At 38.8% G+C, this 26,017-nt stretch overlaps 1 protein-coding gene across 3 annotated transcripts in view; it reads right to left on the reverse strand.

The window, feature by feature from the left end:
- Positions 1–26,017, reverse strand: part of LOC105473965 (phosphotyrosine interaction domain containing 1) — a 327,251-nt gene that overhangs the window by 210,222 nt on the left and 91,012 nt on the right. The gene's annotated exons all lie outside the window — the stretch shown is intronic.

Raw genomic sequence — 26,017 nt, forward strand, 5'->3', positions numbered from 1 at the left:
TGGCCCTCTGTACCTGTGGGTTCTGCATCAGTGCATTCAAGCAACCACAGATCAAAAGTATTAGGGAAAAAACTGCACCTGTACTGAACAGGTATGGACTTTTTTCTTGTCATTATCTCCCAACCAACACAGTGTAACAACGATTTATGTAGCATTTACACTATATTATGTATTGTAAGTAATCTAGAGATGATGGAAAATATACAGAAGGGTGTGCACTGGTTGTATGCAAATACCATGCCATTTTATACCAGGGCCTTGACCATCTGTAGATTTTAGTATCCACAAGAGGTCCTGAATCGATTCCCCAGGGATACTGAGGGACAAATGTATTATGATTGGAGTTGCAGCAGCCATCCTGCAACCAAAAGGCAAATGCATAAGAATAATGGTCAACACACCAAATCCAAGAGAATCAAGAGAAAGAGCCTGCAATTTTCATAGGATCTTTGTGGAGCAAATAAAACTGACACAAGCAATTGTTCTTCTCTACTTTTCATTAAATGAGAACTTGTATCCCTACTTGTTTATATGACTATGAGAAGGGTTTCTATTAGGAGCAGTCATTTTCCTGTTACAATTGTTAATCCACAAAAGGGAAGTTCTGTAACTATCCTAAAATCAAAGATAATCATTACATCTAGAACAATCCAACTGGTAACAACAATCTATATTTATATTTACTTTCATGTCAAGCCTCACATATATGTAAGCAGATAACATAATCACAAAAAGAATTTGGTTGATTTTACCATTATGTAATACGTGTGTGTGTAAATATATATACTGCAAATATATAAATTTATATTTTTTAAAGCATGGTGAGAAATTATAGGTTGAATGGCAATATACCGAAGAGTTTTAACAAATAGCTTTGGATGTGAGTGTATGGATAAATTTTCTGCTTTAAATGTGTTTTTTAATGGGCACATCCTCCTTTTGTGGGTATATATTGTAGTTTATAAACATCCAGAAACATATGTGGATAGATAATTTAACACTCTTTCAGATTTAAACAAAAAGGTATCTACTAAAACCATGTTGGTAGCTGTTTTCCTGAAATGATACTAGAGGTTAATGAAAATATCCTTTTATCCACAAAAATACCATTTGTTCCTAAAATCCCACCATAAGAGATACTTCTAGCTTAAGCAAAACAGGAGTTTTGAAGCCTGTGAAAAATACAATTCTCCTTGAGGAGAGAACATATTCCTTGTTGGTTCTCTACATGACTTGGTGTGAGAAATACACCTTATCTCAAAGAAATGCCTTTGAGATATGGAAGGCTGTGGCTTGGAGTCTCATCAAATTGGATAAAGAAGACACGGTCTGCTGATTTCCCTTTTCAATCTAGTACCAATGTCATCTAGGACAGCCTGGAGCCATCACTAAGTCTATGTGTGTAGTAAAAACTGTGACTTTTAGTGGGAGCTGAGTAACAATTTGTGAGTAAATGAATGAAGAAATGAATGACCAGCAATAATGCCCACCCTTTGCTCTGGAGCACACACTTTCTCCAGCGGTCCACCTTCTCTTGGAACGTTGCCAGCAACCTTACCTTGAAGCTACTGTGGCCTCCCAAACTCTACACTGCACTGCATTTTTTGATGCCATGCATCATGCTTATTTTTACTCCAACTTATAATCGGATTGCAATTGGATGTTCTTGCATTGTCCCCGAAAAAGAAAATGTTTAAAAGCAATGTTCCAGGAGTTCAAGATAAGCCTGGGCAACAAGATGAAACCCCATCTCTACAAAAAAAAAAAAAAAAAAAAACATGAAAAATTAGCCAGGTTTGGTGATGCATGGCTGTAGTTCCAGCTACCTGGAAGGCTGAGGTAAGAGGATCACCTGAGCCCAGGAGGTTGAGGCTGCAGTGAGCTGTTATTGCACTACTGCACTCCAGCCTGGACAACAGAATGAGACCCTGTCTCAAAAAAATAGAAATAAAGCAATGTTAATTGTGATTTTAAACACTGTTATATAATTTTCCTTATATCAAAATGTCCCACCATACAGATAACTCAAATGTCAGAAATCCACAGGCTTTCAGATGGCTCTGTCTCTCATCTCCCACCCGTCTTCTCCCATATGCGCCCTTTTCCTGGTGGAGCTGGGTTTCACCTACAAAATTTCGAAAGTAAGAATTCCTCTTTGCTTCATGTACCCTACATCATCACATGCTGATTCTACAGAGAGCACATTTGAACTTGGTTTTAGAGCAGATGTTTTATTCAATAACTTGACTCAGGTGATCTATTAAGCTTTATTTAGTTCTTCTATTTACACATATGGTCCGTATTAAGACTTTTACAAAGACACAAGGCATGCTGGGAGAGAGCTCTGCTAAGACTTTATGAAGTAAAACAACTGTCCCAGTTTGATATTTTTCCTGACATTTTAATCCATCGCTTACACACTTCTCTAATTGCAATGTTTAACCTTGGCCTGGGAAAGGGTGCCAATCTAAAAGAGAGTAATTGTTTCTAATATGTTGTCAAGAAGGTTCTAGTTGTATTCATGGGTAAATTAAAGGTGTTCAGGACTGTAATTTGGTGCCAAAAGTGGATACCATATTGCACTTCACCATCAGAAAGAAAGAAGAGAGAGAGAGACTGACTGACTAGAATAATAAACTTTGGTCAGTGAAGCCAGAACCACTAGGGTTTTAAAGTGCTGAGATTCTTTGGTAAGTTTTGCAATATGAGCCCTTCTTGGCCCTTATGCACACTCAGATTAAACACCACTCAGATCCAAAGCTTGTTTATCTCTTTTACAATTGGAAGTTCTTCTGTGAATAACTCCTATAAGCCTCTTTGGTATAAAGCCCCCTTAAGTCGTCTGCTTTGTCAGCTATAGGATTTTCTACATTTGTTACACAAGTGTGGACCCTAATGGGATTTAAATCAACAAGAGGAATTTACTGCCGCCTTTGGGTCTTTGTAGTATCTGCTTGTGAAGGTTTGTCGGAGTTACTGGGAATGAAACAGAAGTTAGTTTTTTCATTTTACATATCAAATCACAGTCTACTTTTCAAAATACAGCACAATATGATTGCCAAAGGGACATATTTTATACACACACATGTATGTATATAATGTTTATAGAGTGTATATACTTGTGTGTGTATAAACACAATATAAAATATAGAATATAAGTATATAAAATATACTACTCATTTCTCTTGATTTAAACATACTACTCATTTCTCTTGATTTGTTTCTTCGTTACAGGTAACACTAAGCAATGTTTATTAAATGTAAACGTTTCCTCAATACCTCCTAAGAAAATTAAGGAAATCAGTCAACTCCTCTTACCTTTTTAATGGCAAGGCATGTCCAGCCAAGAAGCAACCACAGCCACATGAGCTGCTAAGTTCTCGCCCCAGCCAATGTCCCTGTGGAAGCCTAACCGTCCAGGGCCAGGAACAGTGGCCAACACATCTGTGCCTCAGCCCGCCTCTGTCCACCTGGAAATGGGATTAGAGGCCACCAGGATCTCAGAAAACACTCACAGCTCACTAGCAGCCAATGTAACCCATGAGGTCAACTCAGGTGCAGATTAGGTCTAGTCAAGTAAAGCACACAGCCCCTCATCCAGTGAACTCAACCCCAAGCTGTCCCTTTAGTCTATGGGGAATTCATCCAAGCACCACATTTGGCCTTCTATAGTAATTTTCACAGTCAAATGCCCCATCCCCTTTGAAGCAGATCCCTTTGCACATAAAGTCATTCTGGGAGTCTACCATCACATGACTATGTCACAGAAACAGTCTCCCACTTACTTAGTATCTGTGCTCTCCCTAAAAGGCAAGTTTTATGAGCCCCATTTTACAGGTGACGACGATAGAGCCCAGGCACTCTGAGACACCTGTCCAAGGTCACTCCACTGATAAAGTAGCAGACTCAAGGCTAAAACCAAATGTGTGTGGTCTTGGAGTCACTCGGAGCTACTTCAGAAGAACTGAAGAACACTCTCTCAGCTTTGCTGGAGTTCCCAAACTTTGGTCAGTTCTCTCCCATAATCAGGTTTCTGTCATTCATGTTGCCATGGATGTGTCTCAATAGTCCAGATGTGTGATGGCATTTTACAAAACCTACTTCCCACTCTTCTTCTTTAACCTCCTTGGCTTAATCTCGTTTGGCTGCTATAACAAAATACCACAGAGTAGAAAATTTATTTAAAAAAAAAAAAAAAAAACAGAAATTGATTTTCTCACTGTTCTGGAGGCTAGGAAGACCAAGATCAAGGTGCAGGCTTGTTTGATTGTCTTGTGAGAGCTGCAGCCCCTGGAAGGAAGGAATGCTGTGTCCTCACACAGTGGAAGGCTAAAGGGCAAGCTGAACACTGTGTGAAGCTTCTTGTATAAGGCTCTTCATTCCATTCAAGAGGGGAGGAGCCCTCATGACTTAATCACCCCTTGAAGGTCCCTCTTGGCTGGGTGCGGTGGCTCACGCCTGTAATCCCAGCACTTTGAGAGGCCGAGGTGGGTGGATCACGAGGTCAAGAGATCGATACCATCCTGGCCAGCACGGTGAAATCCCATCTCTACTTAAAAAAAAAAGGGAGGCGGCGCCTGGTGGCAGGTGCCTGTAGTCCCAACTACTCGGGAGGTTGAGGCAGGAGAAGAGCCTGAACCCAGGAGGTGGAGCTTCCAGTGAGCTAAGATTGTGCCACTGCACTCCAGCCTGGGCGACAGAGCGAGACTGTGTCTCAAAAAAAAAAAAAAAGGTCTCTCTGAATGTCATCAGTTTGGCCATTAAGTTTCCACACCTGAATTTTGGAGGGGATATATTCAAACTACAGCACTCCTCAACCACGTATGCAGAAAAGGAAACCAGAGATAGGAAAATAAGTGTCACTTAACGTTCCTCTCACTTTTCCAACCTCACCATCTCCACTCAACAAAATCACATCCATTTGTGTGTGTGTGTGTGTGCTATGTATGTATACATTCATATATATATATATATTCCAACATGATGCATTGTTGTTAATAATAAATGTTTGTTGACTGACCAAAAATGGATATGTGTGTGTGTGTGTGTGTATATATATATATATATATATATATATATATATATATTTACATGTATGTGTGTGTATGTGTGTGTATTCACACTTATAGGAAAGAAACTGCCAAAGAAAGTATATGAGATATGAAATGCAAACTAAAGCAACAGAAACTTACTCTGAGTTGAGACTGGAGGATGTGTTTCTCGAGTCTGCTTTTCCATATCATAGTATGGCCACTAAAACAAGTGAACATGTGTGTGTTCGACTTCTCAATAAAGCAGAGCTGTAAACTGTTCAACGGGAAGTGCCAAGAGACTCATTAGTAGAAAGGGCAAGGGGAGAAGGCAGCGGATGTTTTCATAAACCACACAAATTCCTCAGTTTAATTTTTTTAAATAAGATCTTTGTTAGAAAATAAAAGATCAGAATGGTTAAAATTGCCTTACGTCTTTCATAATAGAATATGAATTATTCAAATTGGATTACTTGTTCAAAGTTGGAGAGGTTGTAGATGTGCAGAGAACAACAGGATGAGAATAATACATTTTGTAATATGAGAACATTTGGAAGCTAAAGGCCAGTTGGCATGTCATCATAAGGTCTTTTGAACTACTTAATAGTTCTAGATGTACATGGGCTGGGTGGGATGGGGCTGGGAGACCAAGATGAAGAGAGAGGTATAGAAATGAAGGGTCTTGAAGTCCAGGTAATTGAAAGTAGTCAGTGTGCTAGATTTTTTTTTTTTTTTCTTTTTTTGAGATGGAGTCTCACTCTATCACCCAGGCTGGAGTGCAGTGGTGAGATCTCAGCTCACTGCAACCTCCACCTCTCGGGTTCAAGAGATTCTCCTGCCTCAGTCTCCCAGGTAGCTGGGATTACAGGCACCCACCACCATGCCTGACTAATTTTTGCATTTTTAGTAGGGACGGGGTTTCACCATGTTGGCTAGGTTGGTCTCAAACTCCTGACCTCAGGTGATCCACCCGCCTCTACCTCTCAAAGTTCTGGGATTATAGGTGTGAGCCACAGCGCCCAGCCTTGTGCTAGACTTTTTATAGTTATTATACAATAAGGAGACCTCTACTACCAAACATTTGTCTCAGTTATTTTTATAGAATTATTTTTAGCCAGTCAATCAACAAACATTTATTATTTACAACAATACACCATATTAGAATAGGTACAAAAATATCCTTAGTCTCAAGAAGCATATGACTTGGAAGGCTAAGACATACAGAAAATACTCAGAAAATAATGTATAAGCCCTAATACATGTGTTGAACACCATAGGGCAAAGATTATCAGCGCTATGGGGAGAGGCCAGCATGTTGACCAGAGTAGCCAGCGCTTCATGGAAAGGGTATGACTTGAATTTAACTTTGAAAAATGAAGAGGAATTAGAGACATTGAGCCAAGACAAAGAACACAAATAAAACATAAAACCATGGCGGGCCCTGAAAGAAATAAACACAGAAGACCAGCTAGACTTCAAGTATGGGATTTCAAGTTAGTCAGTTAAAGGTGTTAATTCCTTAAAGTATGGGCATTATACTGGATTAGCCTGGTGGGTCCAATGTAATTCAAGGGTCTTTTACATGTAGAAGAGGGAATAAGACAAGTCAGTCTCATAGCGATGCCATGTGAGACAGATACAAGTGCCTTTGAATATAGAAAGGGGCCATAAGCCTAGGAATGTGGGCAGGGAAACTTCTGGTAGCTTGAAAACGCAAGAAAACAGCATCTTCCCTAGGCCTCCAGAAGTAACTCAGCCCTATCAACACCTTGATTTCAGCCCACTGAGATCCATTTGGGACTTCTGACTTCAAAATCTGTAAAATTATAAAATCTGTATCATTTTAAGCCACTAAATGTGTGATAATTTATTAGAGCAGTAAAGGAAACTAATGTATGGAACATTCTCAAATTTCAGGTATTAGGGTGAGAATGGGGGGGCCATTTGCCTACTAGACATATACTCATCTCTTTGATTGAAGAGAAAGCTAACAGGACCAGTAGGTAAGTCTGGAGTTTCTGATAGCCACTGACCATCAAACAAGGACCTATTTTGAAAGACTATAGGGTTTTCAGAGCACCTAGCATGGTGCCTGACACTAAATATTAAATATATAAACTCCCTTCATAAATATTGATAGTGATTCTTACATCATTAGTGACTACAAGTCCAGTTTTCTAAATCCTGGTAATCAAATGCATCATGCTTTATTTTGAGTACTGAAATAACAGTTGTGATACTATTATTTCAGCCTCTGATCAACAAGTTTTTGTCCCCTTTCTTGTCCCTCTCCAATCTTTCCTCCTCTTTCCCACCCTCTCTCTAGGCTTCTCTGCTCCTCTTCACCACTCAGTTCCTACAAGTACAGCTCTCTCCCTCCAGCCCCTCAAAAGCCATCAAAAGTTTGGCACCTGTGGCGGGAGGAGCTCTCAGAAGCAGTGAGTCTCTCCACTGGAGAAAAGGAAAAGTAAGGTAGATTGAGGAGGAGAAATCAATCAAAACCACAGCTACCCTACTCAGAGCCTGAGGCAGAGCAGAGGAGCTGCCCACAGGCTGTGGTCCTGAAAGTTTGCACTCAAGGGAGCAAAACAGCAGGAGTCTGAAGTCTGTTGATTAAGACCTCAGAAGGTGGTAGTGACTTCCAAGGAGACACAAGAAGGAGAAAGGACACAAGAGTGTGACCGGTAACTAGATGGGTGATTTGTAATATGTTTATGTGTTTTTTTTTCTATTAGAAATTTGTTTAAGATTTATTTTCATTTATTTTTCCTGACTTTCGAACTACTTCTTTCTAGAAATGCTAAAATTAATCCTTGAAATAGTCACTGGAACACTAGCACCGACACTTTCCTCCACTGTTGCAATCACTGACAAGTATTATCGTTGTTCTTGAGCAAGGAAAGGGTGAGCTCGTGTGGTGACATTGTGGTCCTATTAGCTACTTCAAATGGATGGGCTGGAGAGATGAGAGATTAAAATCATTCCAAGAAACTGGCTAATCGGCATTCCAGTCTGAAGCAAGAAGAGACGCCAGAAAAACAGACCTCCATGGAAAGAGAATCAACATGATGGCTTCCAGGCATCTCGGGACGAGGGGCCAGGCCGGAGGGAATAAAAAAGACCTGTGGCCAGCTGGATGCAAAAAGCAGCTTGTGGCAAAGTTGGCAAAATACATGAAGACATTTATTCTTCAGTAGTTCTTCAAAGGAGTGGAAAACTAAAGCCTGTATTTTGAAGAAAGGGGTATGAATATTATCTTGGAACAAGATTCCCTGAGATGTGAGGCAGGACATCACCCGAAGATGACCTGTTGAGGCTAGATGAGCGTCCAAGTCTACCAACGACTTACTCTATGACCATATTAGCAATGGTTTTCAGCTTTTGAAAAAACCATGTTACATTTAGACAGTCACCCATAGGGTCAATTCAGGCACAAACTTTTAAGAAAGAGACCCTCTTTTAAGCACAGAGGTCTCCTTAACAAAAACTCACCCCCAAAGAAAAGTGAGGAACAGAAGGAAGAAGGAGGAGGAACAGGGGCCACCTCATGATGGCAGGTCAAAAAAACTTTAAAGAGATTTGGAGAGTTGGGCATCCATTTCCAGATGCAGTGGTCAGTCAGAGCTTCATAAAGACGGTTCTCCCACTTTAAAGGAGCAAAGCCACCTTCTTCTGAGAAGGTCACCCTTTTCTGCTAGGAATGCAATTTCAGGAGGGACTTGCCTGAAATGGTAAAGGAGAAAGGAGCAGCCCAGTCTGGACAGTCAGACCAGCTGAATAAACCCTGGTTAGCAGTGGGGAAAGAGGCTGCCACTAGGTCCTCTTCACATCTTACAAAGGAATGTTCAAGGAAGAGCAGAGAGAGAGCAGATAAGCAAGCATGCAAAGGTGGAGAGCATAACTTGAGGAAAAATGAAGAAGAAACCATGCGATGATCTCCAGGTAGAAGGAAGAGGCCAGGAGGGTGATGTAGAAGAAGGTGGGTTATAGAAGACAGATAAAGCCACAGTAATTATCACGGAGCAGGGTAGGCAAACTACACCCAGTTCCAAAACAGCACAATACCTCTCTACATATTAAAGGTTTATGTAAATGCAGCCACACTCACTTGCTCACGTGTTGTTTATAACCATTTCATACTACAACATCAGGGTAGTGTGCCCCACAAAGCCTAGCATACTGCCTTCTCCTTTACACACATACACACACACACACACAGACTTCTAATATAGATGAGGATCTAAGTATTTTGGAAATCTTGTAAAATATTACCCCATATTAAGAAATTAAAACAAACAGAAGAACTACGTGGTAGATCACGAGTAATCAAGAAAATTATCCATTTTGGGAGCTAGGGAATCTTTTTGCATCCAGAGAATAACAATAGAAACCCAAACTAAACTTTATTCTTTATGTGAATATATTCAAGGACTTAGGAAAAAATATGCAGTCACCAAGACCTGTCAGTGTTGCAGAGTGAGGTAGTCAACACATAAAAAGATATCTACAGTTATGTATTCCTTTGGTGGACAAGAGAAGCAAACAAATGTTAGGTGAACATCTCCACTTACAATTTTCACTCATTCAAGTGTATCCCCTATAAATGTTGCCACACCAAACTGACCTAACAAGCATTATTCTCTAGAGAGAACACTGTTTTGATGGGAGAGATAGCAATTGTGTGCACAAAAATCACTTTGTGCAATAGGAAAAAAACCATGTTTTTAATATCTGGAAAGTGCAAAGCTCTTCATTTGTTTCTAATTATAAGGGGTGTGAGAAAAGAGAAAGGGACCTAGGTAGAGAAGGAGATGAAGGAGAAACCTTCTAAATACGTATTTTGCTTCAAATCGAAGGCCATCCTAATATAAATAAGAAATTGGAGTATAAGTGACATTTCTTAAATATCTATCTATACATTTTCATGTCCCTTACCCGCTCCACACACACAAGCACGTATAAATGCTTATTTGAGTTCTGATATCAGAATGACCGACAAATTCTCAATTATTGAAGCGAACCATGGAAAGGAAGTCTATGGAATTACTAACACTGGAGTTAATTTATACTGACACTGGAATTAATTTACACAGACACATAACGAAATTAATCATTCCAATTTTAATTAATGTTCTTCTTTTACTCTCCTCTAGTAAATGAAATCTACATGGTAGAAAAAGTGGAGCTAGTATCAAACTAATTAGTAACTCTGAAGGTTACTTTAAGTTTTCACTTTCATGTCAAAATACAATCACATTAAGTTTTAATTTAGAAAGCTCCTTTCCATTTAATATGAATTCCCTTACTTCTTCAAAACATTATGTTTCCTTGATGGTCAAGAAAATAAATATATCTTGGAGCACAAATGAATCCCTCAATTATGAGTGGAATTTGAAAGGCTGCCTCTAATCACCCAACGAAGTTTTTTAAAAGGGTTGGGTGGGAGACCATAACTCAGTGGGATAAAGACTTCACTCAAGCATGAATTGCTCTCAAAATCATCCAACTTTATACTATATTCATGGTTTAAAATGCCAAACCACATCATCGCTCAGTTGATCTTGGAAAGTTTCAAAAACCGCAGGCCAGAGTCCAAAGATAAATTGGTCAGTGAATTCATTACTTCCAGAAAGAGATAAACGTTTGAAAGAAAAGAGACCATAGTGGCTCCAGGGGCGCAATCGATTAGCGCACAGTACTTATAAGCAAAGAGGCCATAAACATTTGTTTGCATTACGAATAAAGTACAGCATTCCCTCTCCTTGATCAAGGTAGCTTTGGCTGCTAGTTTGGGAAGTGGGACAAATGAATAAGAAAGATCGGAGTTAATCTACAAAGACACGAACTTTCACTCCACCTCTTGCATTTTTAAAAAGAAACAAATAAGTCTCAGGCCTCACAGGGAAGATATGGGCAGGGATAAGAGGGGACAGGCATCATCCGTTGTCTCAGAGAGCATTACCAAGTGGGCTGCAGCATGGGTGCTAGTATTGGTCAAACCAGCATCATCATCAAGGCTCCACTACTAAACACCTTGTCTTTGGCCAACTTCTTTCCTAAACCTGTTTCCTCACAGTAACATAGCAATAGCATTGGTAATGACCTCAAGAATCTTGTAAAGATATTACTACTAATTATTGATATTATTTAAAATACATACTTAATTTGAAAAGTGTTTTATTCAACACCCCACTACCATCACCACCACGAACTCTTAGATTCTGCTGTACCTTTGTTGTCAAATAACCAAAAGGATGAGAAAAAAATGATTTAAAAGTTTTTTCTTGCTATAGAGAACACGTTCTCAAACTTCATAGAGTCTCAGAATCTCTGGAAAGGCTTGTTAAAGCACAGATTGCTGGGCTGCACTCCCAGAGTTTCAGATTTAGTAAGCTGGTGGGAGGGGCCAAGAATTTGCATTTATTACAAGTTTCCAAGTGACAGATGCTGAAGAACTGAGGACCAATTAGAGAACCACTGCTGTAGAAGAAGTTTATAGTCGTTGGTTGGAAGCCTTTGGTTGAGAGGGAAAAAAGACCAAGACTCACAAATTCCTGCAGGAAATGAGTAAGGGAAAAACACAGAGAGAGGAATGTCCACCTTGCCCTTTACAGCCACAGACAAGAAGACAAAGCTCAACCCCCTGTGTCAATCAACACTAATGCAGTGGGAGCCTGAGAGCCTCAATGTTGGCTATGCAGAGATTTCAAACTCTGCCGTGGAAAGGAAATATGTTAGACATCTACGGAGTTATGACTAGATTTAGGAATAGAGGATGGAAAGAAAAAAATTTCACAATAAACCTTTTACATGATGATTTCTTAAGCTCCATTTTCTAATATATTCAAAGAGAAGGTCATGTTCAGCAGCAGTGAAATTTAAGTCACTAATCCTTCACTGAATTATTTCAAGACATTGAAATTTTATTTTAATTAGATGGCTTAAGTCATTTACAATGTAATTCTGGACTACTTTTACAACTTGCTTTTGGTAGCATTAATTTGTAACACTCATGTTTAAACTACCCGTAAGAGTACACATAAATACTCCTAAGACAGAGGCATAAAAGATAATGATTTTATTGTAATCCAATTCAACCTATATTCCTGGCACTATTATACTCATAAAATATGCATTGAAAACTCTAGGTGGGAGATCTATTTTCATCTATATCTAAATAGTCCAACAAGGCAAGACTGAACCATTAGGCCTGCTGGAAAGTATTTCACCTGGCAACAGCCCAAAGCCATTCAACTCCGAAAGTGTTATTAGAAGAAAGAAAAGTTAATGTAGGTAAAACATCACATTTTCATTATTACAGATGCAACAGATACATTGCTAATTATTTTCCAAAATCACTTCATCCTGGCAATATCATGAAAATAAAAATGAAGAATAAATATCAAATTCCATTCCTGAATCTTAGTATTTCCAGAAGTGTTTTACAAATAAAATGAATCCCCTGAGACATTCTGTGAATACAGAATTTATGGTCAAAAAAAAAAAAAAAACTTGGATATCAGTGAATGTGACATCCTTTACTTAGAACTTCTCTATTACTGAGAAATCATACAGTACAGAAATCTACTTAGCTTTGTGTAACTCAGAGGTTCCCAAACCAAGTAAGCAAAACATCTTCTTTTCATGTCTGTGGTGTACCTCTCCTGGATATAGACTTCTGGGTTGACAGATTGCTCTTTTCTTTCACCACTTAAAACTTAAGTCATTCCCATTGCTTCCTCCTTTCCATTATTTCTGATAAGTTAGTGAACATTCATCATTGCTCTGTATATAATGGATTAATTTTCTCACTGTTGTCATGATTACTTCATTGCTTTGACTTTCCGCATTTTGACGATGATTTGCCTAAAAAACAAAAGTGTGGTTTTCTTTGGATGTCTCCCACTTACAGTTTGCAAAGGTTCTTGAATCTTCAAGTTAATATTTTTCACCAAATTTGGGAATTTTAAATCCATTACTTGTTAAAATATTGTTTCATGTGCCAGTCTCTTTCTTGTCTCTTTCTGGGACTGCAATCACATGTATTTTATATTGCTTGATGTGTCCCATATGGGGCTCTGTTAATTCTTTTTATTTCTTCTACATTCTTCAACTGGATTAGTATCTATTAATCCATTTTCATATTCACTGGTCTTTTCTTCTTTCTTCTTCAATTTGCTGTCAGGCCCATATTGCAAAATTTTCTATTTTAGATATTTGACTTTTCAATTCCAGAGTTTCTATTTGGTCCTTCTGTATATCTTTCATTACTCAGTTGAGATTTTTCATTTGTTCACTCCTCATGACAAAATCCTTAGTTCCTCTGACAAATTAATAGTAGCTGTTTTAAAGTATTTGCTCTTCCCACAGCTGTGTCTTCTTAGGGTCTATTTTTATTGACTCCTTTTTCTCTTGTTTATGTTTCATTTTCCTGCCAGAAAATTCTTAGTTTACACTGACCATAGTGGATGACACATTTTAGGACTCTGTATTCTGTTGTCATTCTGCAATAACAGGACTGTTTATTTGTGTTTTAAAAAGCAGTTAAATTACTGGCTAATCACCTTTAACATGTGGAAGATTCACTTTTACACTTTGGTAGGCTAGGTCTGTTTCCATTTTGCCCTCAATCCAACAGAAAAATTTATTTTACCCAGAAAATCCTATAAAATACTATTAACCTAGCCACAGAAATCTGAGTGTTGCACAAATAAAACAGAATGAAAAAGTATTCTTTATGTGAGCACAGGTTTTTAAGGGGTCCAATTCTTTCTTCATAATTCTGAAAGCTACTCAAAACATATCTTTTCCTGAAAAGTTAGTGAGTTATTAGGTAGTACAAATTCCCGGCATTGTAAATCAAGCTTTATTTTCCCCATATGGTCAGAAAAGTTATAATAACCAACCCAGATCACCAAATAAGAAGCAAAGCACCTAACCACTTTTCTGCTGAAGTTAAAATAGAATCTTTTCATTTTTTCATCTACTTTCATGCAAAAGTTACCTTTTTTCAAAAATCAAATATAACAAAATGCTTACATACAATACAGAACTATCTTGCTCCCATCTTCACCACCTTTGACAAATTTGTAAACCTCTATAAGTACCTTTTTTCTCCCTTGTAAAATACTAGTAACAACAGTACCTCTTAAGGACAGCAGAGGTACAGAGTTATCACTCAGTAAATCAGTGTTTTTGTTTTTGTTTTTGTTTTTGTTTTTGTTTTGGAGATGGGGTCTCACTACATCACTATTTCACCCAGGTTCTTCTCAAGCTCCTGACCTCAGGTGATCCTCTGGTCTTGGCCTTCCATGTAGCTGAGATTAAAGGTGGGAGCCACCATGCCTGGTTAGTAAATAACTATTTTTAAAGGCAGGGACCTCTACCTCTAGATCATGAGGTGGAAAAATATTTAATCCAACAACTAAAGTAGAGATTTCCTGTTCTGCCTAATTAGAGGCCAGCTAAAATCAAAACTCACAGTACTTGCTATGACTCAGCTACTCCACATAACAAGAACTGCATGTCCACAAGCTAAAATATAGCTTAGTTATAGGTCCAAAAGAAAAACCCGTGATTCTACACCCACCCTATCCCACCGCCACCTGAAATATGCTGCTTTGACTGGTAAAACTGGCTGACTCCATATCTGGCCTCATGCTCCACTCAGCTGCCTATGCTAGGAACCTCGGGACTCTCCTCTATACTTCCCGTCCTCTCTAATCAGTTGTCAACCCATTCTGCCTCTTCACCCTAACTCAAAACCTCTGCCACCTCCTCAACCCCACAGTCACTGCTTTAGATGATATCTTCATCCCCTTTTGCCTATGCCATTTCCAACAGCCTCCTTACAACATTTCCCTGCTTGCAATACATTTTCTATACCACCAGCAGAATCATCTTAAAACCAGTCTGAGTCCTTTGTTACCTATAAGCCCCCAGTAGTTTCCCAATGCCTACAAAATGAAGCCCATGCTCAGAAACATCCTATAAAATGTTGTACTATAGCCCAGTTGTGCTTCCATACTCTTTCACCCCAGTCTTTCTGCAACCCTTCAGCCTCACGTGATGTGCTCACTCTTGTCTGGAACAGCCTGAATTCACAACTCTGTGAAGATTCTTCTCTATGCCTAGGGTAATCTTCTCTACCTACCAAATGCCTATTCATCCTTATATTAGTCCATTCTCACATTGCTGATAAAGACATACCCAAGACTGGGCAATGTACAAAAGACAGAGGTTTAATGGACTAACAGTTCCACACGGCTGGGGAGTCCTCACAATCATGGTGGAAGGCAAGGAGGAGCAAGTCACGTCTTACACGGATGGCAGCAAGCAGAGAGAGCTTATGCAGGGAAACTACCATTTTTAAAGCCATCAAATCTCATGGGATTTATTCACTATCATGAGAACAGCATGGGAAAGACTCACTCCCATGATTCAATTACCTCCCACTAGGTTCCTCCCACCACACATGGGAATTGTGAGAGTTACAATTCAAGATGAGATTTGGGTGGGGACAGAGCCAAACCATATCAATCCTTAAACAGGCTACATCTTCTTCTTTGTGAAGGGTTCCTGTCTAGGGCAAGGTTCATAATTCCCCACTCTGCTTTTATTATAGCACTGATTTCACTGTACTGTAATTACTTATCCATAGGTCTGTTGCATCCTCAAGACTGTGCACTCCCAGAAGACAATGACAATGCCCAGTATAGTATCTGGCTCAGAGCAGGTGCTCAAGAAACATTTGTTGAATTAATAAATGAATATCACCTTTAAAAAAAATTCTGTAGCTAACATTCTACAGGTACATGGCATTTGAATATTAAGCCCAAAGATGAAAAACAAGAATGGAACAAAATATCTGCCTCACAGTAAATCCCACCACCCAAGGGAACTAATCAAATAAAACAAGAAATAAGGAGGCTTAATATTAATCTCAATCATCTTTATCTGCATTCCTCCAATACCAAGAGAAATGAAAATCTTATTTTTACACAATCAAAGTTACATCTACACCATTCAAAGCCCAATTTAGTAACTCTCAGCTTTTCCTAGCTCACACATTTTTGTTATAATGCTTTCTTTTCAGATCATCTAAAGTTTTTTTTAAAAATCATCTTAACTTGGTTTTTGTCAAGCAAAGGTTAATATTGGATACTTTAATCACAAAATTTGTGTTTGGCACTGGGTCCTGGCAGAAAGCCCCACGTGTAATTTCTCTGGGACTAAATTACTCATTTCTAATATAAACATAAGAATAAAGCAAAAACCAGCATTATGTAAACAAAATATGTTATTTTTTAGTTCTCAACTGAAAACTCATGCAACCTCATTTAACCACTATTTCAATGAGACATGGGATTTTAATGTGAGACAAGACAAACCAGGATCCCTTGTCAAGCAGTCAGTATAGTCCAAAAGAACCCCATACTCAGTAGCCTTTTTCCAGTCACATTTTTAAGCAGTCTGGCTTCATTTTTTCCAAATACAGAACCAAGTATCCCTGATTCTTATCATCATCCAAACAACTGCAACCAGCTGTGAAAACTAGAACTAGGAATCAAGTCTGTCTATAGGGAGTCCCCTCAAAGCTACTAAGCATGACTGTTTTCATCAACAAATATGCATGACCCTATTTCCAAAATTCCAACTCTGCCGACCATTTCATTTTAAAAAGAGAGAAAGAAAACGAGATGGAAAGAGAGATTCAATCCTTTAAAATCCTTTAATTTTTCTTCATTGTACCTCAATCAAAATTAGGTAACCCTCATAAGAAAGTTAATCGTCTTCTCCTCTTTTGGGATTTTATTTTGTAACTCCCCAAATAATGCATTTATTACAAACACAAGATACCTTTTATTTCCACAATCCTCACATACTGTCTAATCTGCAAAAGCAATCCCCTTCTTTTTTAAAAGTAAAACCATGGACTCTTCCTTTCTCACTTCCTTATTGAGAGCTTCAGGTCCCAGGCTTTGCTCTCTGGATTCCCATCAGAAGGTTCCTACAAAATCCTCCCTACCTTATGCTCTGCTTCTGCAGCATTTAGGTATGACATCTGCCACGGCATTAGCCACTTCAGTGCTCAGAGAAACAGAAAAACCATCCTGGAGAACTTCAAAACTCCATAAGCAGAAGCTTCAGGTAATAGAAAGGGAGCATTACTTGTTTTTCAGTTGCCTAAGATCAAAATCCCACACACAGGTCTGTTGTGTTGCAAAGCCCATCTCCACCAGTAGACATGTTTTTCTTTACACTTAAAAGAGCTGTCCAAACTAATTAAGGCATTTGCATCTTCTCCTTGACAACACTCTTAAAAGCCCACCTGTTGTGTGAAAGTCTTCTGCATGACTAAGTCTCCTGCACTCCCCTTTTTCTGTGTTCCCTTTGGAGCACATGACTTCATAAAGCTTGTCTCTTGGCCATATGCCTCCCTACTCCCAAACAAGGCCAAGATGAAAATGATGCTTCTTGTAACACTCCGAGCCTCCTGGTAAAAGATGCAGTGGTGGATATAAGCTCAAGTGCTTCTTACTCCTCATTCCCAAGTTCAAGTGAAAAAGACAACTTGTATTGCCTTGCCTAGTTTCCTTCCCTGTCATCAGCCTTTACTAACAACAACTATAATCCTGAAGGTATGAAGATGCTACTTGTTTTCATCAGAATCAATGTATGCACATTACATTAAAAACTCTGACAAATTCTTAACACTTACTATTACTTAGAGTGTAAATTACAGCGCTGCTCACCAAGAAAATCAGCATTGGGGGTCTGGGGCAGTTACGCCACACCTTTGATTAGCTGACTGCTAAAAAATACTTGAACGTATTTTACAGTTTACAAAACACTTTTACGTATATGATCTCATTTCACACTCAGAAGTCAGTGAGGTAGATTTTAGTAGACTCATTTTACTGAATGGGGAAATTGAGGCTCAGAAGTTTGTGTAACTTGCCCACAATTATAAAGACAGTACTAAGTAGGGCTAAAACTTCCATGAACATTTCCCAATTCCTAGTTCTACTCTCTTTTCATTACACCATGCTCACTTAAGCCAGGGGAATGTTTAAGTCCTATTTGATCCTGCATCCTTCATTTTGGCTGCAGTTTCGTCGGTTGCTGGCTGGTTTTGGTGTTCTGTTTGTTTCAGTTTGCAGACAATTTTGCAGACATTGTGACAGGGACTTCTTTAGTAAACCTGAACAAAGAAGAGTTATTTCTTCTCTTTTTCTGTAGAAATAAAAATAGAATTTGCATATAATAGCACTCACTGATTCCGGTCTAGGCTAGTTTGAGTTTAAAAAGTTGGAAGACCTCATCCAACAGCAGTTCCCAATGCAATGCTTTACATTTAGGTAATTATCAGTTATCTTTCAAATTCATCTTAGCCAGAAAACCAATACAGCTAGCCTACCAGAAGAAAATCATGCTTCAAAACCGTAGAGCTGCTGGCATTCAGGTCGTGAAATAACATAACTATGAAATTATGCAAGTAAATATCATCCTCATTCACGTAACATTTGAAAAATAATTGCTTTAAAGGAAATAAAGGAATATCATGCAATATCCCTGCAAGGTCCATTTTCAGGTCCATATTTCACTACACAGAAACACACATACACATAACTGAGGAGTTAGGCTTCCTTGGTTACATCCCCATCCAACAATAAACAAGCTAGAAGTCAGTCACTCTATTCATGTTGAGCTGTGGGCACACACACCCATTTATTATCTGTGGGACCAACTGTGCCGCAAACCTTAGTGGCAATAAATAGTTGCAGAGGAAGAACCAACCATGGAACAAATAAAAACATGAGTGGACTCCAAAAAGTACAAAGATTTGCTCAACAAAACTCACCAGGCACTATAAAACCTGCCTCCAATCCTTCAGCTGAAGTAAAATGTCTCTGGCAACTGGGAATAGTTAAAATTTCCTATTTTCTGATTATTCCAAGTGCTTACCTCGGCACATCCGGTCTCCAGCTGGGTTGGTCAGGACAAGAAATCGCCTAAGAAAGCCAGTTCTCACAATCTTTTCAGACCAATTTAGCAATTTGCAAAATGGAGAAGGTTTACCATGATGGAAAAAAAAGTAAGGTAGCCTCCGCAGTAAAAATACTCAAAGCCACAGACAGTAACCCACCAGCTCAAGTACAGAAACAGAATCCACATCACAATAAGAAAAATTCTACTCGGGGAAAACAGAAAGGGAAAATAAATAAAACCAGAGAACTTCTATCATTAATGTGCATATGGGGCAAACTGAATACAAAGCTCCATAGAGGAATAAAAATTTTTAAATGATGATTTCTAGAAAGCACGGTATATCATTGAGGATTAGCTTCAGCTGCAAATGAAAGAAAATGCAAAAGAACAATAGTTTAAAGGACATAGACATTTCCATCTCTCTCACAGAAACAAAGCCTGGAGGGAGAGGCACAGGGCTAGTATGGCAGCTCCAGGACTCACACACCTATATGTTTTACAGTTCTTAGCACATGGCTCCCCTCACATGGCTTAAAAGGGCCTCTCAAATAGCCATCACATTTATATTCCTGCCAGATGACAGGAAGAAGAGTGCAGAGATGCACGCATCCTGCCTGTAAGATATCCCTGCTTATGTCCCACCAGCTGCAACTAACTTATATGATTAGTGCAAGTGAACTTGGAAATAGCAAAATATTTCTTTACAACTGGCATTTGCAATTGTTGGAAGATAAATATTTTACAGCTCAAGGGAATTCAGGGCCTTGGGGTCCATGCTAACATCCAACAAATATTTAGAAACTACCTGCTTTTGCCAGACACTAGGCTCTGCACTGGAGAACAGCCCCTGCCTTTAGGCATAGACAGTTCAGTGACCACCATTCCCTAAAACAACTAGAAGTGATGTTTATGAACATGCATGCATCATGTCTTCTTCTTTCATAGTTTACTTGGAAATAACCTTAAACTTACCAATACACAGCAAGAATAAGATAGCTTTATCAGATCTACCAACCACCAACACTTTATCACATTTGCTTTATTATGTACGGTCATTCTCACTTATTCACTTTCTCCCTCCTCCTTCCCTTACTATTCCTCTTCCTTCTCATCCTCCTCATCCTTCCCTCTCTCTCTTCCCTTTCCTTACCTTTTTCCTCCCTTCACCCGCATGCATTTGAGAGTAAGATGCAGACACTATTTCCCCTTCATCCCTAAATATTTCAGTATATATTTCCTAACAACAAGAACATTCTCTTGCCTAACCATAGTAAAATTATGTCACCAACCAACTCAGTGAAGTCATTTACACAAATGTTTTTCCTGGTCCAGGATCAAATTCAAGATCATGTACTGTACTGGGTTGTCATGTCTATTTAATCTGGACCAGTTTCTTAGTCTTTCTTTCTCTTTCATGGTACTGATATTTTTGAAGCGCATAAGACAGTTGTTTTGGAGAATACATGCTCCTGGGACAGGAATATGATGCGAGTGAGCCTTCTCAGTGCATTGTATCAGCAGGCAGACGATCATGGTTTGCCTCACTATGGGTGATGCTAACTTTGATTCTCTGAGTTAATTTCTTCCATTGGACTTTTCCAGTGGAAAGTTAGCATTTTCCTGGAGTCAACTGATAGTGTGTGGTGAGATACTTTGAGATTCTATAAATAACCTGTCCCATATAAAACATTCACACACTAGTTTTATAATCACCAATGATTCTTGCCTGGATTAAGTATTACTATGATGATTGAAAACGGTGATTTTCTAACTCCGTCATCCCTGCTTTATTTATTAGGTAACATTTTACTGTAAGGAAGAGCTTACCTTTCTCACCTATTTGTTTGCTTATTCCTTTGTTTAAATCAGTTTATATTAGTATGAACTCATAGACTCTTACTTTTTTTTCAAAGGGCTAAAATCCACAAAAGTTGTTATTTATTTCGAGGTGTACTAAATTTGTCCAATGAAAGCCAAGGGGGCTTCTGTGTCATGTTGAAATAACTTTTTTTTTCTGAGCAATTCCTTGCTTTCTAGAACAACAGATAATGTGTTCAGGAATCCTAGAGACCTCTGACTTTCTTGATGATGCTCAAATGGAGCTCACTTTATTTTACACAAGGAAAAGCAACCTAAAAATTTCTCCCCCATCTGAAAGCCACCAGAAAACAGATGCAACTCTGAACAAGACAGATTCTATATTTTATATTTTTAATTAATTGTCATTTATGAATAGCTCCAGCTATTGACATCTCTTGTATTCCTGAAATTAAATATAACAAAGGGAACGTCCCTAATAGTAAGTAGAAATAACTTCGGTACGGCCGGGCGCGGTGGCTCAAGCCTGTAATCCCAGCACTTTGGGAGGCCGAGACGGGCGGATCACGAAGGTCAGGAGATCAAGACCATCCTGGCTAACACAGTGAAACCCCGTCTCTACTAAAAATACAAAACAAAAACTAGCCGGACGTGGTGGCGGGTGCCTGTAGTCCCAGCTACTCGGGAGGCTGAGGCCGGAGAATGGCGTAAACCCGGGAGGCGGAGCTTGCAGTGAGCTGAGATCCGGCCACTGCACTCCAGCCTGGGCGGCAGAGCAAGACTCCGTCTCAAAAAAAAAAAAAAAAGAAATAACTTCGGTACAAGCTACCTGCAATATTTTTATTTAAATGTCAAGAAAATCCAGAACACATTTCAGAGTTTAATATAGACACATAGAATTATGCATTTCCCCCATTAACATGTGGCTCTAAACATAGACGTAAGAAAGCGTATCTCTCTCAATACAAAAGTAAAATTCTTCTCTTAGCATGCTCATTATGCCACTCTAACTCTTATCTTTCCATCCACAGAAATTAAGAGAGATGGCAAAAAAATAAATTATAAAATGTCATTAGTTTATTGAAGCATGACATAAATATATTCACTGAGCTTGTATGGTGTTGCCAGCCTTATGTTACGAGTATTAGTCCATGTGTAATGGCGCACACAAAGGTGAACAAAGACCCAGCCCTCAGCTTCTAGGCTTTTAGAAGATAGAAGTCCACATGTAATTCTAATAAAAAGAAAAACAAGAATGAGCTAAGTGGTATAACTGAAACAGAAGAACAAACTGTGGACACCCAGAAGAAAGGGATGACTCATTGCAACTGGACACCAGGAAAGACTTTGGCAGAAGAGGGGCAGCTTCAACTCTGTGAGAGGAGTATGATCCCTGGGGCAGAGCAGGCGGCTGACAGAAAAGGACATTTCAAAGTGATGAAACAATATTAGCAAAAGCATCAAACATCAAAACACACAACTGTGGAAGATGGTCTGGAATGTATGGAGGGATGTAGAGAGAGATGAAGAAGATGCTTTACGAGCTTGAACCAAAGCATCAAAGCAACTCCTTAGCATCTGATAAAGGCACTTCTTTCTAAACACTACAGAAAGTGGAGGGAAATGGTTTCACCTAATCACTGATATTTGAGTTCATTTGGCCTTGTTCCCTACAATCTGCTCACATCCAATGTGAAAAAGACTGCAGAAAAATGAAATAAAAGGAAAAGAAGGTATAAACCAAATGATGTTTTCCCAAATAAAAAGTTATCCAAACAGCATCTGTCCAAACAAACATAAAAATTCCCAACTTCTGAGTACTCAGATGTGATTTTTTTTTTAAATCACAAAAAAGAGTCTTTCTTTCTTAGGACTCTTGGCAGTTTTCAACACATACCATTGGACAAAATGCTTTTATTTAAAGATGGGCTAGAAAACCATCTGATACCTTATCAGACCCAGTATCAACTGACTGTTCAAATCAGAGGACTGTGTTGCTTTCAACATTATTGCACCAAACCACAGGAAAAAAGCACAAAGGTTCTACAGCAAATAAAAAAGCTCACAGCATCTGGGGATATCACATCTTCTACGTCTGCCATTATTTTAAACTCAGCACCTGTGGTAGAGGTGGTTGGCATGATGCTGCCAATTTTCTCGTTTTCCTTACTGACAGAACTCCGATTTGGTTGGGGACAAAAAAGTGCCCAGTCAAAATATTTTCTTTCCCAAGCAAATATTTGGTCACATGTCACAGTTCTCATCCCTGAGGTGTTAGTATCCTTCTGGGTAGGACTCGAGGGAAAGCTTTTGTTTACCTAATAAAAACCCAATGACGATGAAGACCCTCATCTTTGCCCTTTACAACGTCTTAGGATGGAAGTTTCTCCTGTAGCGACGTGGATCTACTTGGCATTTAACTGACTGAAACCTTCTTGAGCACAGGGAAATAACTCTTCTTTATACCCACCTTAAAAGTCAGTTTGGCTCCTCACTCAAAAACAAAAGGTCAGTCAACATTTGCTGAAAGCAAACGAGGAGAAATGAACAGGAGGAGAAGCACTGTGACAAATCCAAATCACAGTCAGTGTACATTTACCCTACGGTAATCTGCATCAATCAATTCAAGAGCGCCCAAATCTTTCAAGTATCACTATCCTTTTTAAATCCAAAACGTTGCTGACCCACACATAGTACTTTGATGCTCAATGATTGAAAATGTGCTTAAAGTCCCAGAGCCACTGTGAATCAATAATGATTTCAGATAAGTATTTCTTTTAATAAAGCACACGGGATTTGAAAGTAATTGACATATTTGCAAGGTACTGTATTTTTTTTTTCCAGTGGATAGGAAATGCAGAATGCAGAGAAGGTTAACAGTGGTCTGGAAATAATTCCATGGCCCTCTTGAGTTCCAAGATCCGTTGATCAAGAATTACTAATCAATACTAAAAGCACTGTGTCTGAGTCTATTGCACTGTCAGTACATCACCCAGAATCCTCAAAGATGTGAGTTTTAACATAGCCATGACTTTGCCTTTCATTTTGGCCAAACTTAGTTTCCAATTTCTAAAGCAGGCTTCTGCTCATATTTATAATGTGAAATTTTTCTTAAATGTTAACACTTATGAAATCGTTATGCTACATAAAAATTCCTCTGAGTGTGAGATACACGAAGAAATGCATGTGATGAAAAATAATGTGCTCTATCACACATTTTCATATTTACCATTAGGCATTAAAAGCTTCAAATCAAAATTAAATTTCCTATGTAGGGGCCAATGATTACAAATAAAAGACAAATAGCATCAGTTCCTTAAATTAGCAAAAGCAGGCATCTGCTAAAGTTCTGAGGTGGACATTCAGTGCATTTTACAAGAAATCAACAAAATGTCCATTTCTTCCCATCCTTGGATCAAAATAAGTCCATTCGTTCTCTTCATCTATAACCCAATAAATAAGTTTTGATGGCCATCTAATGCAAAGATAATGCCCTTTTAATCATAAGCTAAAAAAAAAAAAAAAGAAAAAGAAACGTTTAAAAAAGGAAAGGAAAACACACACACACACACAAAGAAAGCAATGGCTTTGAAGCAACAGCCAAATTTGTTTTTGTCCAATTCGTTTGTGTCTTCCAGCCCACCAAGAGCTTACAGCCACTGAAAAAGGAAGATGGAAGAAAGGAGAGGTGGTGATGGCCCCTTGGGAAAGCAATAAAAAATGTCTAAAAGGCTCAGCAGTTAGCAAGAGAGTTCAAAGAAATCAGGAATGGAAAGAACTTCATTCCCATTAATTATAGGGAAAGGAGGAAGAGAGAAGCAAGAAAGGAAGAAAGTTGTTTTTGTTTTTTTAAATTGGGGGCAGAAAACACAGATGCGGTCACAAATAACAGAGCAATTCCACCTTACTTGCAAAGTTGGGATCCCCGTAAATGCTAATTAATTTTTATTTCCAAAAGACTCCCTCTAAGTTTCATCGACTGCTTGCCTACTCCTAGGACGTGCCAGCACACATCCTTTCCAGTTCAGAGCAAATACATATCTCATGGGCCAGCTCCTGTTCAGCAAGGGCATTGAATTACATTATGAAGAAAAATGCCAATTCTCTGGGCCAAGGAGTAAAGAGATCAGCATTGAGCCTAAGCTATTTACCATTAACACAGTAGAGAGGAGACATAAATTAGTAGGTTTTTTAAACTCTGTATTCTTCTTTCCCTAGACTGCCTTACTTCCAGAAAACCCCAGAGCTGTATCACTCAGTCTGTCAACTTCCTAAAACAGATATTGGCCCGTACTCTATACCTGAATATTTAAATATAATTTCCCCAAGAAGATTCCCACAAGGGGAATACTAATTTGAATTTTCTTTGGTTGCACAACACTTCCCCAAATTTGCACTTTTGCAAAGCCATTCATCTCCTACAAAGCATCAAGTTCCTAGAGAAAAGACAAGGAGGTGGGTGGGGAAGGGGGTAGGGGGTGCCAAGCTAACTAATGCCAGATGAACTTTCCTGGATCCAGAGGGCTTTGTTTTGAAGATTTCTGCCTTGTGTTAAATCAAAGTAGCAAAGCAGGTCTTGAAAACTGGGGAAATACATTCTCTACCCAGAAGGTCAGGACTGCCAAAGTTGGAGGTATTTAACTTTCTGGGCTAAAGAATCCACATTGTCCTAGAGTGAACTTACAGAGCCATTCACATTTTTAACCAACAACTACAAATGTGTCTTAAGAAATGAAGCTCAGACAGACTAAGGCCATGTCTTCTTTGACTATTTTGGCCAAAGCAGCTATTTGCATCCCTGACACTATTTCCACTCCAGGCTCAGAGATAAGAGGGATTTGTTTCATAATGTGTACCAAAATTACTTTATTTGTTTTGGAGGCAGTAAAAGCATCATTACTTAAAATGACACTCTGCTTTTTCAGTGCAGCAATTTGGCAGGAAGGTGAGAGTGACATCCAAGTTATAAAAATCTTAAGATTTATAGGAGATGCCAATAGCAGGACTACACCCTTATAAACAACAAGGACCAAAAAACCTTTCTCCAAAGATGGACCAGAACCTGGAAGCTGTGGGCCAGTACAATGGTAAAATGAGGATTATCTTCATTCAAAGTCACTTAATTAAGTAAGGGTATGTGCTTAAAAGAAATTCCAAGGAAAAAAAAAATTGCACCC

The sequence above is a fragment of the Macaca nemestrina genome, chromosome 11 (genome assembly GCF_043159975.1).
Source record: "Macaca nemestrina isolate mMacNem1 chromosome 11, mMacNem.hap1, whole genome shotgun sequence".
Classification (NCBI taxonomy): domain Eukaryota; kingdom Metazoa; phylum Chordata; class Mammalia; order Primates; family Cercopithecidae; genus Macaca; species Macaca nemestrina.